This window comes from Lissotriton vulgaris, chromosome 10, assembly GCF_964263255.1.
Source record: "Lissotriton vulgaris chromosome 10, aLisVul1.2, whole genome shotgun sequence".
In the NCBI taxonomy this organism is placed as follows: domain Eukaryota; kingdom Metazoa; phylum Chordata; class Amphibia; order Caudata; family Salamandridae; genus Lissotriton; species Lissotriton vulgaris.
Genome location: NC_141698.1, coordinates 808,168,903 through 808,183,802, shown reverse-complemented (window position 1 = coordinate 808,183,802; position 14,900 = coordinate 808,168,903). Strand labels below are relative to the sequence as shown.

At 47.6% G+C, this 14,900-nt stretch overlaps 1 protein-coding gene across 1 annotated transcript in view; it reads left to right on the top strand.

Annotated features, from left to right (window-relative positions):
- Positions 1–14,900, top strand: part of KIF15 (kinesin family member 15) — a 927,627-nt gene that overhangs the window by 675,356 nt on the left and 237,371 nt on the right. The gene's annotated exons all lie outside the window — the stretch shown is intronic.

Sequence of the window (14,900 nt, the reverse complement as noted above, 5' to 3'; positions counted from 1 at the left end):
TGGCACCTTACTAGTTGGCTACTGTTGTACCCTTGTAAGTCCCTAGTATATGGTACTGAGGTTCCCAGGGCATAGGTACACCAGGGGCCTACCATGGACTCCAGCATGTATTGTATCTCCCATGAGAGACCACTAAAACTGTGACTACAGGCCTGCCGTTGCAGCCTGTGTACGTTGGCGTTAGCACCCCTTGCAACAGATATGTGTTTTATTATATCTGAGGTCACTGCACTTAAAACCTATGTCACAAAAAAATCCCTCCTCTTGTCCCTTTTTCCACTCTCAAAATGACTTCTTAAGTTCTTATTGCATCCAGATTGGACTATTTAATTTCCTATATTTGTGCCTATGAGGTTATCTGACTCACCACCTGCAAGCTATATCTGGCTGCCAAGGCATGGCAGTTCCCTTCCATTCTTCATGAGTTTCATTATTTTTTTTGTTGCAACATTTGTTTATTTATGTTTAGTCCCAGCCCCTGCTGTGGGCGCATAGGGACTCTTCCTCATCAGTACACGGCAAACATGTAGTCATGGTAGCCCGACAGCAAGAGCACAGGGGGCTTATGTAATAAATGGTCTAAAAACTGGGAGTGCAGTGTTATATTTATTTATTTATAAAGTTTTATATAGTGCGAACTTCATCCCGAAGGATATCAGAGCGCTTTACAATTTGGGGCAAAGGTAACAAATCAGAACATTAGGCTAACATTGGGACTCTATTGGCCATTGAATCAACAAGAACAAACATAGCATTGAAGTGAAATAAAACATGTTTTCCCTTTTTTGCTTGTTGAATCATTTTGTTTTTCCACACACCTCCTCTAAGAAGGGAGAACATTCATGCACTTCCCTACAGTAATAATGCTACCCAACTCCACAGTCCGTTTCAGCCTCAAAGGCAGCAATTTCCTCGAATAGAACATTGTATGTGTTTCTTTTAGTGATGGTTTAAGAGAGTAAATATGTGTACGTTTCTGTGGGGGTTGTGGTAGCGAAGGGGGAAGTCTGTACATGGGGTTAATAGCCCTGTGGGAGGGAGGATGCTGGGTGTGGGTCTTAATGTGTAATCCGAATAATGCAAGATTCAGATGTGTCAGAAAGGAGTGCGACTGCGCGTAGGTTAGTGCCGGTCTGCTCGCAGTGGCTCTATGGCACCAGCTGTGAGGAAAGAGCCCCATACTGCTCAAAGGTATCCAGATTATTGAGTTTATACGTTCGTTGTTCATGGCTGGCTATCCTATGGAGTTTTATTCTTCATTCATAGTGGGGTGCCTCCAATGCTGAAGGATGCAGAGCTTTGCCACAGCAAGGGCAGTTGCCAGCTATCCTTGCTCATGAGGTGTTAGGCCTGGAAGTTCAGAGGCTTCATGTAGAATGGCAAGTTGGACGGAGGGGAAAATCGGAAAGGAACAATGGCAACAGAGCATGGAACATCCGTTTCTCCAATAGCTCCCTGGTCCTGGGCATGCCAAGAGTATGTGGAACAAGTCATAGCGATCGGTGTCGCATCTCCACCATCGGTCATGTGGTAGCAACTAGGCCTGGTGGAGCATCCACGGCGACCTTTACAAATCATGAAGAACTATGAAGTAATGGAATTTAAGTCTGGATTCCCAGTGAGAGTTCCATCAGTACCCGTCCAAGGGTAACCCAGAGGCAGCTGGTTAAAGAACTGTGGGTCAGAGATCAAATTCCATACGTAGTGCCAAGCAAGACTAAGATTACCATTGTACATTTGGTCCACAAAGTGCAACCCACGTGCGTTCCAGGACTCCCAGTAGAATAGCTTACGACCAAGTTACATCCTAATGGTGTTGTGTGGCGTTTTAGGCTCCGATTGAATTTTCCAGATTCATGCCCTTATATAGGTACAATTCACATTGCCCTAATATAGGCATAGAAATAAAGCCCTTTTTAGACATAGCCCATGCAGTCCAAATACAGACATAGCTACTTTCACCCGTACCAAACGATACAACGATTTCTTGGAAAATCAGCTTAAGCAGTTAGGGAACCTCCCCTTACTCGAATATTGATTTGTCCAGGAACTCATGTACTTTTCAAAGAACCGCTATTCTCTTAGGGTTCTTCTTGACGTTATTATGCGCGACTTCGCGTCAAACTACGGCATTCCTAAACACCTTCACTCGCCCTAGCAAACACACGGTGGTGTGGAGCAGTTCGACTATCTACTTGCCTGACACAGCTCACTACAGCAAGTGCCGAAGGAAGCCCCCCCTCCAGCTGACGCACTGATCAGGGACTGTCTTTCTCCTGCCGAGAATCCAGCTCCAGTGTTTCCAAGCTCCCCTTGCGGGGTGTTAGGAAATCGAGTCCCGAGACAGAGATATGAGACCGCCTTGATTCTAACCTAAGGTATGGAGCTGATTAGAACCTAGAGAAATCTTGGATAGATTCTTGGCAAAGAAAACTAAACCTATGCTACACAATACTTACTTCTTTCCGCGTACTAGACTTAGGTTAGGTGCATTGGGGTAGGCGTATTTTAGGAGCACCAGTTGAGTATTTTAGTCGTTGTTATTTATTTATGTATGTTATTTTATATGGCTTAGAAAACCATACGATGCTCTTACAGTATTATTTCATATTAATGTTTACGCTGTACGCATTATACTTTGCAGCCTGCCTAATGATTGTAGCAGTTCACTTCTCTTGTATGAGAAAGAAGACTGTTCAATAAACCTTTTATTGAAAACGCCCTTCTCTCTATTTCTCTACAACTCTGTAGAAACGAAGCATGCACGATTGACTTAGTAAAATACTTATCTATTGTTTCCACGACTCTAGAGATATATTTCTTACTCTGGAGAAACAAAGTTGTCATGTTTATGCGGTTGTCAGAAACTAATCCTTTCTTGTGAACTCGAGAAAGTTTCTAGTGACCTCTGAGCTAGCTAGCATTCACTATTAAGTTTAGTATATTCAATAGAGACCTAGTCGACCTCAGTCCTATGTCATATACTATTCCAATGCGCAGAGCCTATTGGGAATATAGGAACTACACTACAATGGTGCCTTCAGATGCAAGAACAGGGACACACCCACCAATCTGTGTGCCTCCTTCCATGTTGCTGTAGTCGCTGTCAGGATTCGATTAGAGGCTACTGCCCTGTGGGAGGAGGAGAGATATGGTGGTGGGAGCAGGTCACTGATTACGAGATGTTCTAGCCACGTTCACATTGGTGCGTCACATTGCAGGCCCAGGTCGGCCGCGACTGGGGAAGAGTTGGAATACTAGGTAGTATGATTTCAAGTGGGGCAAATGCATCCCACCCGAGCTCCGTATCTGCCTAGAGATGGGTCGACCAAAACCTATGATTACACCTGCTTGAGATGTAGGTACAGATATCTGCATCTATGTTCACAAGCAGTATTTGTAGGGGTAACATTCCAGGCAAATAATTGAAAGGAGGGGCCACCGTCATCTTAAGAGTCTGTACTCTACCCCATAGCAGAGAGATGTAGGAGTTCAGTTTTGTGTTATCCACCTGTGGGAGCAGGTAGTCCTCCACCATATGAGTGAGTTCTCGGTTGATCTTCGCTTCCAGATTGGTGAGCCCCATTGGAACCCATCAAATTCAATAGCCATGGATACAAGTTTCAGTGGTCGAGCATGACATAGGGAGGTCCTCGCTCTTCATCCAATTAATTTTATACCCTGAAAGGAGGGTGAAGTCCTCAATGAGTGACATAGCGGCTGCTATCGAGGGCAGCACAGAATAATTACAATGTCATCCTCTTAAGGGAGTGCCTTAACTTCTCTCGCAGCTGTAGGTATACCTGACACTGCTGGTGAGCTCCGCAAGGAGCTCCAGAGCAGTAAGGAAGAAGAGGGGTGTGAAGAGGCGTCCCTGACGGGTGCTCAGTTTGACTGGGAATGGGTCTGATAGAAGTCCACCGCAAGAGACCTCAGCCACCGGGGGGTTATAGAGAAGGCGGACCTTAGGGATGAAGTGCACTCCCAAGCCTATGTTGTACATGGCATGGAAAAGGTATTGCCAGTTGATGTGATCAAAGGCCTTCTCGGTGTCCAGAGAAAGCGCTAGGAATTTGGACTAGTGGGACAACATCTGGAGGGGATTACGGAGCTGTGGCCTGTGACAAAGTCCACCTGGTGTTCGTGGATTAGGAAGGGTATTACCTTGCCTAAGTGAGCGTCAGCATCTTGGCCATAATCTGTGCCGACAGTGAGCAGGAATATCAGGCAGTATAGCCCCCAGCATACCTGCCTCTTCGGCCGCCTAGAAAGCCTTTGTTAGGTAGGGTACAAGCAGGTCTTTCCCCAATTTGTAATATTTACTCAGGAACCCGTCCTCCCCTCGAGATATGCAGATTGGAAGAGCCGCTTTAGCCTCAGTTAGTTTGTCTACAGTGAAGGCTCTTCTCTGATAGACTTCTAGCCGCAAATTACTTACCTTGGAATTATACCCAGATGTCAGACTGGATCAGTAAGTTTTTTAGGGGGGGTGTAGCCCTGCACGCCGATAGGTGATGTTGTTCGTCTGCACGTGGCATCGTTCACACTGGAAATGACATCCTGAGTGCCTATATAGTCACCGCCATAGCGCGCTGTCAGTTCTTTTCTTTCTTGAACAGTCAGAGTAAATCCAGATAGAGCTGCCCCAGTAATTTTTTCATTGCTCTTTTTCAGCGTTCTATCGAGTTTTTTTAGACTGGTGTGGCAGGGATGTCTAGGAGGTTTTGCCACCTCTACTTTCCCCGACTCCGGTCCTGATGTTGATACTCCCGGCACAGTCTGCTCCATCCCCATTCTTATCCTGACACGGAGCCAGAGGTGGTGTCCAATGCTTACTCTGTCCCAACTGGAGACGTATCCTCCGGACCGGAACCTGGGCCCTATTTCTATGGGCTAGGACTTGGGGAAGAATGGGAGGGGACACTGGACCCTGAATAATACCTGCCCCTAGATCCCAACATAGGCTGGTGTGAGGAATTGGTGGGCACCACGGCACTGGATACCTCCCCAGATACTCTCCTCCTACCATGGCAACGGAGAAGGGAGACTCTTTTGTTATGGTGGTGAAAAGGGTGTCCGAGATCCTGGATCTTAGTGTACCCTCAGTGGCAGTCAAGACTGTTTTGATAGAAGTACTTCAGCTGAGAGCTACCCCTCAGAACTGCTTCTCCCATTTAATGAAGCCCTTGCGGCCGTCCTGCTCGGGGAGCGGTCCAAACCTTGCACAGGGGCTCCTGTGAACAGGACAATTGCCTGCTGCCATCGCCCCACCCGTGGGGGAGAGGGAGGGGCAGTTTCCTCACACAACACCCTACCCCGGAGAGCTTGGTGGTTCAAGCCACCACTTCCAGATTAAATCTTGCTGTATTCTCTACCACCCCACTGGATAGAAAATCCAAGAGGTTGGACACCTTAGGCAAGAAAATGTTTTCTTCTGCCAGCTTGGCACTGCTGTCCGTGAACACTGCGTGCCTTTTGGGCCGTTACTCCCATGCCCTTTTGGATTTGGTTGCGCAGGTGCAACCTATGGTCCTGGAGGAGGCCCTGGCCATACTCTCCCAAGCTATGGCAGAAGGGAGAGATGCTGCTAAGTTCACAATCCGATGTGGACTGGACATGACCGACTCATTAGGCAGAGCGTTTTTTTTTTCTGTGGCCTTGCGGCACCATGCATGGCTGAGGACGACTGGCTTTTCAGGGGATGTCCAAGCTTTGCTTATTGACATGCCCTTTGATAATAAATAATAATCCACATTTGTAAAGAGCAAACAATCACCCGTAAGGGTCTCCAGGCGCTGGGGGCCGTCGGGAAGATTAAGCAAGCTATTGTCCAGAGTCACATGGTGCTGGGCTAATCTGCCGCCGACGCTGGGGATCGAGCGTGATCCCCCAGATTCCAACGTCAGTCACCCTGGCCGCGGCACCACACCTCTCCCTCGGCTACTGTCTGTTTGAAGACAAGGTGTACTTAGTGCTGGAGCGCTTCAAGGTTAGCAGAGCTACGGCCAGGTCCTTGGAAACTTCTAACAGAGAGGTGGAGATCAGAGGTCTCTGGTCTCCGGGGGAGTATGAGCTCCACATCAACCTGTTGGAGCTCCAGGCGATTCGCTCAGCATCCTTTCTTCTTTCGGTCAACAGAAAATTGGTCCAGGTGTGCATGGACAACACCACCACCATGTGGTATCGCAACAAATAGAGCGGGTGTGGTCGTGGACCCTTTGTCAAGAGGCCCTACGAACCTGGATATGGCTGGAACGTCTAGGTTTTTCCATGGTGGTTAAACAACTGGCAGGCTCTCTGAATTTCAGAGCGGACAAACTCAGTCAAAGATGCCCGGCAGATCACAAATGGGGTCTCCATCTGGAGGTGGAGCAAGCTCTTTCAACAGTGGGGAGAGCCTTGGTTAGATCTGTTGCAACTGCAGAGAATGTGCAATGTCAGCAGTTTTGTGCACTGGAGTTTGCAAGGCGATTCTTACTCTGAGACTCTTTATCTTGGGTGGACTTCCAACCTCCTGTGCGCCTATTTGCCAATACCACTCCTGCCCAGAGCTATCAAGAACGACCAAGCCCAAGTTGTTCTTGTCGGTCCGGATTGAGTACGGAGAGTCTGGTATCCCGAGCTATTGATCATGACCATCAGTCCTCCAATCAAACTGCCCCTTTGAGAGGGTCTTCTATCGCAGCAACACGGGAGGGTTCTGCACCCGAACCTGCGCACCCACCACCTTTATGGGTAGAGATTGAGCAGCGACAGTGAACAGCTTTCAACCTTCCTACCAGAATCTGTAATGTTGTTCTGGCAGCCAGGCGTCCCTCATCCAAGTTAGTATTCGCCTGCTGTTGGCACAAGTGTGTGTCATGGTGTGCTTCCCACAACGTTGACCTCCCGCCCCCTTTCTACATCTATATTTGCATTGTCTTTGGCCCAGCAGGGTTCTTCTCTGGGCACTGTTTAGGGATATCTGTCTGCCATCTCTGCATTTTATTGGGTTGCCAGACCAACCTTCTATCTTTAAGTCACCTGTTGTGATTAGGGTCCTTAAAGGCCTGCAGCATATGTTTCCCCCACACCATTCATGATGCTTCAGTGGGACCTCAACCTGGTCGTCACCTTTCTCACATGTACAATATTCGAGCCTCCACACAACTGCCCTCTTAGGCTCATGAAAATAAAACTGCCTTTTTAGTGGCCATATTATCTGCCAAGAGGATCAGCGAATTGCAGGCTCTCCACACACCCTCCTTATACCACCTTATACCTGAAAAAAGTAAACCTGTGCCTCTTTCCTTCCGAAGGTTGTGACTCCCTCTCATTTAGGCCAGAACATCACAGTGCCTATCTTCTTTGCTTCACCTCATCCCTCCAAAGAATAGAAGAGACTCCATAGTCTGGACCCATAAAGAGCATTGCCATTCTGCCTTGACCACACAAAGGAATTCTGTGTGGACGATCAGCTGTTTGTGGGCTCTGTAGAAGCCAAGGACAGGGAAGCCAGTGCTGAAAAGAACCATCTTTCAAATGATTGTTCTATGCATTAAGGTCTAATATGCATTGGCCAAGAAGCAACCTCCTAAAGGCTTGGTTTTGACTGTAGGAAAGTGGCTCATGTTGTCATTGTCGCCTTCTCTTTTTGCCACTGGTACTGATGTTTTTCGACTTAAGTGCACTAGGTCACTGCTGATAAAGCCCCAGTGCCAGAACTCTCCCTAAAACAAGGTAAAATAGTCTAATTTGTACTACATTTGGCACACACTTTAGTACTCCTGTAAGTCCCTAGTAAATGGTGTCTCCTGCTACCTAGGGCATGGGTACTAAAGAGGGTCCCTAAGGGCTGCAGCATGTACTTATGCCACCCTAAGGCCCCAATACACATTGCATGAAGGCTGTCATTGCAGGCTACCTGACATAGTGCAAACGGTATGGGAATACACTACTTGGCAGACTGATTTTGTGTCATTTAAGTAGCACCCTGACACCAGGAACTTGTTTGCCTGAAAGAACAAGGACAAAGAAGAGCTGAATACGTGCAAAAGGTGGGCCAGCACCTAACTTGTTGCAAAACCCTGCCTGCTGCTCTGCTGACAATCACTGACACCGACTCATCCAGAAGCAAAACAGCCTCCCCAAACCCTTGGAGGTCTGCCCAGCACTTCATCGACCTTGGAGTGAAGGAGCCACTACCCTGCACTGGCAGGCACCGACTGCACCTGCCTGGTACTGTATTCTGTTGATCCCCAAGCCCACAGAGGGAGCAGCACTCCAAATGGAGGTCTCCTTTGTTCCAGGAAGTCAGGTCCGTCTCCCTGCCAAGTTTAGAGACGCCAGGACCCCCAGAATCCGCCCAGCACCAAAAACCGAGGTACCTGGAGCAAGCTTCAAACACAAAGGCTTGTTTGTGTTAATTCAGAACAACGACTGTGCCAAAACTTACCTGCTAGTCGAGGGACTTGGAGAGAGGTCAGCTTCACACTTAGAGTGGCCCGGCTGCATTTCTTTTACCTCAAGAACTATAGGAGCCTCTAACTCACTGACCCACTGTACAAAACACCTCTGCACACAAGCTCTCTAGCTCAAGTAAACCGATCGGTGTCATTGTGGTCTTGAGACCCTCAAAAGCCGAGCCTTCCTCCCTTTTGGGTTCTGCTGGACTGGTCCCCCAGTCCCTATTTGAAGCCTTTTTCTTACTGATACTTTTCCCATTGACTTTAGCTGGTAGTGCCTGAGGCTACCACGGCGTACAGCACCTCTGCACCCACACACCCCAGGGCAGGTAAACTTAAATTGTTGGTGCTTTCATGGACCTTGGCTCCTTCTTAATCTTAAGTCAGGAAGAAAGAGTCCTGTAAGACTTCTGTAAGGGTGCCAATGCAGTGAATGTTTCTCTCATAAGATAACATTACCACCTCAAGTCTGACATCTGTGATTTTTCACACCAGTTGTCAGTGCTCATCGTGGCTCTGCGCTTCTGGCAATGGAAAATCCTGACAGTAACTGACATCAGTGTGCCAAGGTGGTACCTATATAGGTACCACACACGTCACTTCCTGCGCAGATGATGCTGATGTCATGCGGAGCCGAACATCGCCACCCACTGCTGTGTAAGTGTACTGCTCAAGAATAATCTGGATCCAGTCTGACACCTGGGGATATTCCAAGGTAAGGACTCTCCAGCTAGCTAGGCATCACCGAAGGTAAGTAACTTTTTCATTACAAAGAGGCTTGCAAAGACAGACAGATAAATAGATTTCCAAAGACAGATATAGATGGATAGATTTGCAAACAGGTAGATTAGGTTGCAAAGATAGATCTAGATAAAAAGGTTGCTAAGATAGCTATAGATAGGGCTGCTAAGATAGAGTAGTGAAGATGGATAGATTTACAGACTGATAAACTGATAGTTGCAAAGATAGACTGAAAGAGTTACAAAGAGTTACGAAAATAGATGGGGCAGCTTAGATAGATAGATATAGATAGATAGATAGATAGATAGATAGATAGATAGATAGATGTACTTAGATAAACAGACAGACCAATAGAGTTTTCTTAGATAGAGATATACATAGATGCATACATACATGCATAGATAGATACATACATACTTTGGTAGCTAGACAGATCAACAGGTAGAAGGAAAGTTAGTTAGACAGATGGGTAATTGGACAGATAGGTAAACCAACAGACATACAAGAATGGTAGATGGATTGAGAGGTTTAGAGGTAGACTGACAGATAGGGTTGCATAGATTGATAATTAAACAGTACAGCTTTCATTAGTAATTTTATTTTGAAATGTCTATAAAAGCGTTGCATACAAGGGCACCGAAAGCAAACTATAAAACCATACAAGCAGGATATATGACTGAATTGATTTACAAGTATAAAGAAAGTCCTCCATAAAAATGCCTGCCAACATGACCCACAGGAGTGCACTTCATTGTGTGTGCTTACTTTATAAAGAACATTTTCAAATGGACATGATCTGGTATATTGTGAAAGAGCAGCAGTTAGATAAACAAAAGCCACTCCAAACAGAATTTACAACAGCATTAGCAGGAGATGGGACTCATAAAGCTGGAATATACCCTATGTTCACAGCTGGTAGAAAGTGTCATGCTATCATGTCAGGCTCTAAACACAAAGGCAACACTGAACAATGAAATAAAAACTAAAACTCTAACACTGAAGGGAACTAACTTGTGTGCGGATGTGCTCCTTGTGAAAGAGTGAAATGCAGTCACACAAAGTGCAGTTAACCAGTGACTGAAGTGGGCTGACACACTGCTCTATGCTGGATGCTGTAGTGGGAGGAAGAAAAATGTGAATGCCGGAACAGACCAATACATGAAGAGAACTGTCTGAAAGCCCCTTCAAGTGAATATATATCTCTACAACCTTTATGGCACGGCAACCGACACCCCTGAACATCTGAGGCTAATTTGTTGGAACATTGCGGGATTGGCCAACAAAGTGGGTGAGCCGGACTGGGTAAATTCCATCGAGACTGGTGACATATGTATGTTCCAGGAAACCTGGGCCAGAGAGGACTATGGGCACCAAGGCTATATTTCATTCTCCATCCCAGCAAGGTGGGAAGGCAAAGGACGTCCGTCAGGCAGGCTCACGACTTGGGTTGCATCTCATTTGGGCTGCGTGGCCACACAGTGGCCGTTTAATTCCGAAGATATCCTTGTGGTTTCACTAGTATGGCCAAACAAAGCTAAACTTGTGTTGGTCAACATCTATTCCAGGCCGGTGGGAATGGCAAAGGAATCACCAACCATTGATGAACTTTCGAACTTTTTATCTGAACTGCCGAATGATTCATTTTATGTGGTGGGTGGGGATTTTAATTCTCACTTTGAACCACTCCCCGGCCTTCTGGAAGGGTTTTCATCGGAAGAAGAGGCTAGGTGGGCAGTGCCCTCGGTGGAAGCTCCACCCCCGAAAGCCTGGACCCCACTAGCACTACAAATTACAGCCCTCACCCTAAGGTTCGGAATCAGAGCCTGTAACGGGCGAATGAAATCCGACATACCCAGTAAAACTACCTACAATAGACTGGGGAGAGAGTCCCGCCTGGACTATGTGTTGGCCCAACTAGTGGCCGACAATTCAGGATTTTAGGGTGATGGAAAGGACCGATAGTGACCACAACGCCCTCGAGCTCGACCTTGTTCATCCAGGCCCCCAAGCCCCAGTGTCTAACGTGGAAGGGAACAATCCTGCCCTTCTCCTGGATAATAGCCGGAGAAGAATCAGGTGGGAGCACCTGGTCACAAGTAAGGACAAACTCCCCATGCTCTATGTTGAGATTACTCCCATCTTGGAAATCGTGGGGAGTTTTGACATCGAGGTAAACAATAAAGACTCCCAGACCAAATTGTACAAGGCCCACGAGGACCTTATAAAAGCTGCGGCACCCCATTTCACTTGTAGCTCACGAAAGCCAAGGGAGAGGTGCCAAGGCAAAACATTGTGGTACAATCTAGCATGTAGACGGGCCAAAACAGAACTCCTTGGAATAATTAAGGAGGGTACAGGGGGGGAACGCCTTAAACAAAGCAGGCGAGCCTACAAGAAACTTGTTGCCCAGGCTAAAGCAGAATGGGAGGAAAATCAGTGGGAAGAACTCACCAAGGCCTTGGCGATTCAAAATCAACGCCTGTTATGGAGGACAGTGAATGGGGGGTCAGGGAGCTTACAATCGGCACTGGAGCCTAACATAGCACCTGGGGTGTGGCAGGCTCATTTCCAGTCCTTATACAGCTCTGAGCCGGGAGAATCCCCTGCTGCCATCGAGGTGGGCCGGCCGGGCTACCAAGGGGAGCCAATAACGCTGGGCGAGGTCACTGCTGCCATCTCAGGTCTAGCTTCTGGGAAAGCGCCGGGACTGGACGGCTTACCGGGGGATTTGTTTAAACAGGAGCCCACTGTTTGGGCGCCTTACCTTGCCGCCCTTTTCAACTGTGTTCTCAGCGGAATGGAAATCCCTAGTACTTGGCTGGGGGCAGAGGTGGTCCCCATCTTTAAAAAGGGCTCGCCCCTCCTCCCAGCCAACTACAGACCGATCAGTCTGATAGATGTAGCACAGAAGCTGTTCGGTAGGGTTTTGTTGAACCGGCTCCAGGATTGGATGGAGGAGGTGGGTGCCCTTAGTCCCTACCAAGCAGGATTTAGGAAGGGGGTATCCACAGCGGACCAGGTTTTTAGATTGAACCTGATCTATTGGAGGACAGCAAAGTTCGAGGGCGGCAGTCTGTACACAATTTTTGTGGACTTACGGGCCGCCTTCGACTTGGTGCCCAGGGGGAAACTTTGGAGCGTCCTGGCAGAGATGGGTGTCCCCCCGGATATCCTGTCGATCTTACAGAGGCTGCACCACAATAATTACGCCCGCGTGAGGTGTGGGAGGTTGGGGGAACTGACCGACAGATTCCCCGTTGGCCGAGGGGTAAGACAGGGTTGTGTGCTGGCGCCGACCCTGTTTTGCCTCTTCGTCAACGGGGTAATCGCCCATCTCAATGCCACTGACTATACTGACGCCCCCAAATTAAATGGCAGCAGGGTGCCCGCAATTATGTTTGCGGACGACACCCTGTTGCTATCTAAAACCCCTATGGGTATACAAAGGATTCTTGATTCCTTTGTGACTTTCTGCCTTGATAGGGGGCTAGAAATTAATGCTACAAAAACCAAATTCATGGTTTTGAACCCGAGCCAGAAACTGCGGCCGAATCCGCAATTGGGAGCCGTGCGGCTCGAGCGAGTAGCCACCTTTGAATATCTTGGTGTGACCCTCAACGAAACCATGACTTGGGGATCCCACCAGAGTAGGGCAAACCTCAAACTTATACAAACCACTGGGGGCATCTCACGGATGATGACCGGCTCGTCATACCGCCCATTGGGGGCATTAATCCAGATATATAAGGCCCAGGCTAGGGGGGCGATTATGTACGGGGCAGAACTGTGGGGTCATACGCCCTGCCGGAGTCTGTCACTAACAGAAAATAAGTTCATAAGACAGATAGCCGCACTCCCCCCTAGTACCCTGCTCCTCCCCTTGAGGCTTGATTTAGGGTTGCGACCACTAGCTGACGAGATAAGCTTGAGACCCATAGCCTTCTGGCGTAGGCTATGGAGCAGCAATGATCTCGCAGACTATAGGGCGGAACTGGCCGAATTACTGAATCACCCCAAGGCGCTCAGTATTCCCTGGGTCAAAAACATTCAAGTTACCTGTATGGAATTAGGGCTCCCCGATTTATGGACTGAGCCGGCGGATGCAGCATCAAACATCTCCAAGAGGTCCCTGGCTAATTTGTACCACGAACACAGATGGTTAAGGGCCCAAGCTACCCAGCCAGACGGGTCCTTATCATCGGTGTTTTTGCAAAGTAAGGATCTTTATAGGTTTGAGAAGGCATTGGATCCTATATACCCTATACTTGCTAGAAAGCTGTTTCTCCAATGGAGATACGGCACATTGCCCTTTCGGTCCTTCACAAGCTCCTGGTCATCGGCTTCCTCCACAAAGCAGTGTCCTGTCTGTGTAGATAAGGAGGAAAACGACTTGCACGTGGTTTTCTTCTGCCCAGCCTACAAGGCAGCCAGAAAATACTGGCTCCTTCCGTTGATAAGGAATATGGGCGGCAGGGAATATGCACCAATGTACAGGATCTTAAAATCTGATGTTTCCGGCCCAACTGTTTTCGCACTTTCAGAATTTTTTACTAATGTCTGGTATACGCGGAACCGCATTTTAAAGACGTTGGGTTGTACTTAGAAATCTTTTTTTTTTTTTTTTTTTTTAAGATGTTTAAGTCTGTGCAGGATCCTTTTAACATATGTATTCAATGTTTTATCTGTTTATGACCGAGTTACATGTGATTTTTATCTGTATTGTGTATCTTTTATGGCCGAATGGTCGAAATAAAGATTGGAAATGGGAATATATTAAACATATCATTTTATTAAACTCAAAAGGTCTTGTCTGATACCAGACTTGAAAACAGATCTCGACCACAGACCATCTGAGGTGTCAATGGTATTTGGGCTCTGGCCACAACTTTAAGTTGTGTAATAATTGCACCCTCATACACCTGAAGGCATTCCGGGAGGAGAAACGGTTTGTAGCTTAACACAAGAAGTTGCAGCCTTAGCATAAGTCTCACTCCAAATTGTGGGCATGGACTGTGTCCCACACCTAAAGCCATTCCCACAAGTGGTCCGCTTCACACGTGCAAACATAAAAAAGCAAAGTGGGAGTCAACCCTACCGCTCCACTGTGAACCTAAAGAAAAGGTATGAGGGCATCATAATGCGAGTTGTTTATCCTCGAGATCTTTGGTCCTGGAGCTGTTTCCTCAGCTGATTCAGTGGCGTAACATAAGCCTTTTCAGCCTCTGTAGTGTGGTGGGCCCCGTGCTCCAGGGTGACCCCTCAGCAAAAGTGCTAGGTGGTGGGCCTTGGAGGGGGCGGGGCTGGCTTCTGTGTACTTTGCAGGGAGAACCCCCTCAAGTTTTGTTCCGCCACTGAGCTGATTGTGATGCCTCCAAGATCTATCGGACATTAATGATGTTGCAGCAGGTTGAAGCCTTTGGAGAGGTCATTCTTGAGAATTTTTGTGTGCTTCCGGCTCCCTCTGGTGTGCTGCAGGACCTCAAGAAACCAAAGAAACTTACCTTGTACCCAACACCAAACTGGCATTCCAGCTCCCATACCTGCTCCAGGCCCTTTCACATTGATGCCAGTACCAATGTCACCTGTGTTGGAAAGAAAATCAAGAGCTGGTTCCGATGTCAGATACCAAACGGACGTCACGCTATGAGGTTACAAAAGCGCAACTGCTTGTTATAAATCCTGACTATGATCCATTGTAGCTACCAGAAAGGACGT